This window comes from Hippopotamus amphibius, chromosome 2, assembly GCF_030028045.1.
Source record: "Hippopotamus amphibius kiboko isolate mHipAmp2 chromosome 2, mHipAmp2.hap2, whole genome shotgun sequence".
Taxonomy (NCBI): Eukaryota; Metazoa; Chordata; class Mammalia; order Artiodactyla; family Hippopotamidae; genus Hippopotamus; species Hippopotamus amphibius.
The window spans coordinates 184501448-184505880 of NC_080187.1; positions in this window are offsets into that span (position 1 = coordinate 184501448).

A 4433-nucleotide genomic window follows, 5' to 3' on the forward strand; every position below is an offset into this window, starting at 1 on the left:
ACTAAGGAGCCCACGTGCTGCAACTAAGACCCAGCGCAACCAAATAAATAAAATAAATAAATGTGATATATATGTACGTATATATATATGTCAGCTCTTTAAAAAAAAAGACCCACACATCAAGAGACCTGTCCCAGTATTCCTAGTTCTTCACCTCATTAGCTGTGTGATTCCTGAGAAATCACTTGCTCCATCTCACTATAAAATGCAAGGTGAAACATATTTATTTCTTAAGTCCTTCTGGTGCTAGCAATCTGTGATTCTGGGAACCTAGGGAAGTTGCCCCAGCCCAGATGTCTGGGACAAAATTAACACACACACACACACACACACACACACACACACACAAATGCTCTTCTTCATAGCACTCTTGTCCTTTTACCCAAGCTTTAATAATAGTTTTATTGTAGCTGTGAATTTGAGGGTAATCCAGTTTAATTCTTTCTGCAGGTAGAAGGGGTGTAAATAATACACAAATGAGGGAGGCAGGGAGTATCAGCTGGGCATGGTTAAAGCCCTAACTTGGCCTGCAACAGGCCATTCTTCCCTGGCCCCTTGGGTGGGGACACTTTCTAACCTAGGTCCCTCTGTCTGAGCTGGCTTAGGGACAGGCTTGTCAGCAAGAGGGGGAGGGAGGAGACAACCTGGGGAGCTGGTGAGTCACCTGTTTCTCAGCTAAGGACTTGTAATTCTGGCTGCTGCTGCTGGGAAAGTCCCCTCCCGAGGGTGGCTTGAGTCTTATTCCTTCCTGCCCACCTGACAGATTGTCTGTTCCAACTTCCAGTCGGATACACATTTGCTAAGACTAAAACGCTGCCTTGACTTTCTCCTTGGAGAAATGATTGATTTTAGGATTGGAGCAGGAAATATACAAGATGAGCCTGGAACATTTCGTAGTACAGAAAGTAAGGAAGTGCTAAACAAACAAACAATACAACAGGAAGGAGGAGATACGTTAGAGGACACAGGAGCCAACTGAAAGAGCCAAATCTGGGACAATCTGAGCAACAAAATAAAGCATAATTAGACTAAAACCCAAAGTATAAAATAGCCACAAGTCTATTCTGATAGAAATAAATGATTGAAACATAAATAAATGGGGCATAATAGACAAATCTCCCATGAAGAATTGCAAATAATGTATGTAGATACTCCACCCTCAAGGAGGACTGTAAACCACCACTCCTGTGGGCCGTGCATAGTGACTTCCTTGCAAAGAGGACAGTCTGAAAAGGGTGGGGGGGAAAGTAACTTAACAGTGGGGAATCCTGACAAACACTCCCTCAAGCAGGTGATCAAGACTGAGATAAGTCAAGCTGATAGCATCTACCCTTGAAGTGATGTGATGAGAATGACATTTGATTTCTGAAGAACTCCAGTATAATCATGAGAAACACATCGGAAAAGTACCAACTGAGAGACAGTCTACGAAATGCTGGCCTAGTACTCCTCAAAACTGTCAAGGTCATCAAAAACAAGGAAAGTCTGAAAAACTACCACAGCCAAGAGGAACCTAAGGAGACATGACAGTTAAATGTAATGTGGTGTCCTGGGTGGGATCCTGGAAGAGAAAGAGGACATTAGGTAAAAACAAAGGAATTCTGAATAAAGTATGAGCTTTAGTTAACAGTGATGTACCAATGCTGGTTCATTAACTGTAACAAATGTACCATGTAATGTAAGATATTTATAATGGGGGAACCTGGGTGAGAGATGCAGGAAAACTCTTCTCAATTTTTCTGCAAATCTAAATTGTTCTACAATAAAGTTTATTAAAGAAACAAAAAAACTAATAAAGTATGGTAATAGACTAATAACAGACAAACATGCTAATAAAGTATGGTACTGGAACAAAAACAGACACATAGATCAATGGAACAGAATAGAGAGCCCAGAAATAAACCTTCGCTTATACAGCCAGTCTACAACAAAGGAGGCAAGAATTTACAATGGGGAAAAGACAAGCTTTTCAATAAATGCTGTTGGGAACACTGCACAGCTACATGCAAAATAATCAAACTGGACTACTTTCTCACACCATATGCAAAAATAAACTCACAATAGATTAAGACTTAAATGTAAGACCTGAAACCATAAAACTCAGAAGAAAACACAGGCAGTACGCTCTTTGACGTAGGTCTGAGCAATATTTTTTTGGATCTGTCTCCTGGAAAGGGAAACAAAAGCAAAAATAAACAAATGGGACTTCATCAAACTAAAAAGCTTTTGCACATCGAAAAAAACTGTCAACAAAACATAAAAACAGTCTATCGAATGGGAGAAGATATTTGCAAACAATATATTTGATAAGGGGTTAATATCCAAAATACACAAAGAACTCATACAATTCAACGAAACAAAACAAAACAAAATAAAACAACCCAATTAGAAAATGGGCAGAGGACCTGAATAGACATTTTTCTGAAGAAGACACACAGATGGCCAGTGGGTACATGAAAAGATGCACAACATCACTCATCATCAGGCAAATACAAGTTAAAAGCACAATTGTCAGAATGGCTATCATCAAAAAGACAACAAATAACAAATGTTGGCAAGAATATGGAGAAGAGGGAACACTTGTGCATTATCACTTGGATTGTAAATTGATGCAGCCACTATGGAAAACAGTATGGAGGTGCCTCAAAAAATTAAAAATAGAACTACCATATGATCCAGCAATTTCACTTCTGGGTATTTCCCTGAAGAAACCAAAACAATAATTTGAAAAGATATATGCACTCCAATGTTATTGCAGCATTATTTGCAATAGCCAAGAAATGGAAACAACCTAAGTGTCCATCGATGGAGGAATGGAAAAAGATGGTATATATGTACAAAGGAATATTACTCAGCCATAAAAAAATGAAACATTGCCATTTGTCACAACATGGATGGATCTAGAGGGTATTATGCTAAGTGAAATAAGTCAGAGAAAGACAAATGCCGTATGACCTCAGTTCTATGTAGAATCTAAAAAACAAAACAAAACAAAACAAAACAAAACAGGGACTTCCCTGGTGGTCCAATGGCTAAGACTCCGTGCTCCCAATGAAGGGGGCCTGGGTTCGATTCCTGGTCAGGGAACTAGATCCCACCTGCCACAACTAAAAGATCCTGTGTGCCGCAACTAAGGCCTGATGCAGCCAAATAAATAAATATTCAAAAAAAAACCAAAAAAACCCAAAATAAAAACAGACTCATAGATACAGAGAACAAATAGGTGGATGCCAGAAGGGAGGAGAGTGGTGGGGGGTGAAATACTGAGGGGATGAAGAGGTGCACACCTCCAGTTATAAAATAAATAAGCCATGAGGATGTAATATACAGCATAAGCAATATGGTCGATAATATTGGAATAACTTTGTGTACCAACAGATGGTTACTAGACTTATGGAGATCATTTCATAATGTATGCAAATGTCAAATCACTATGTAGTACATCTGAAACTAACATAATATTGTATATCAACTGTATAAAAAAAACCCAAAAAAACCTAAGCCTTAATTTAAAAAAAAATAATTAACTAGCTTAGGGAGAGCGTAAGATTAGTAAAATAGCTTTAATTAAAAACAAAACAAAGCAAAAACAAAACTAAAACATGGCCCTGACGTTGAATCAGGGCAGTCATAGCATTTTGTTTGCTAAGTGACCAATGCAAGGTATGTGGAACTTTAGACTTGTAAAAGTGCTTTCGTTTGCCCTATCTCATAAGAGATACCCAAGTGCAATTGCTGGGGGGTATGAGGGGTGTGGGAGGAGTATTTGGGGTGGGGGTGGGACAGAGAAGTTTGGAGACTAGCCTCAAGATCAAAGAAGCTAGTAAGTGGCAGACAGTCCCAGAACCAGCAATCCATAGGTTCACCCTCAGGTGTGGTCAAATTCTTAGGCATTTCTGTTAAGCCCTTATCTTATTTAAAATTACTGCATACATTGGAATACCTACAGCAAAACCTCAACTCAGTAAGAATAAACCAAAAGAAATCTACCCATATCCCACCACCATGATTTTCCTATTGCTGAAAAAGGCATTAACAAAAGAAGACTTTACTCAGAAAGTTCAATGCACAGTCTTCTTGTGAGTGAAATGCACCTCAGGTAGTGTTTTTCTATTTCCTCTGCATACTCCACTCCAAGGCCTCTGAATCAGGCCTGCTGCTCAGAAGGAGCCCAGAGACTCAATGGGCAGGTCAGAAAGCTTTGAAATAAAAAGAGGATGCAAGAAAAAGAATTTTATATCTAACACTTAATTTCTTTGTCCACCGTACTTCAATAAACGTGGGAAAAACACTACTTATTTACCAACATACTGATGATAATAATAATACAATAATCAGACTGCATACTTGCCAAGCTTTCCAGTTAATTGAGTTTTTCTCTGCTCGATGTGCTTGTGTCCTGGGAGGGAGTTGGTGGAAAAATTCTGCGGCCT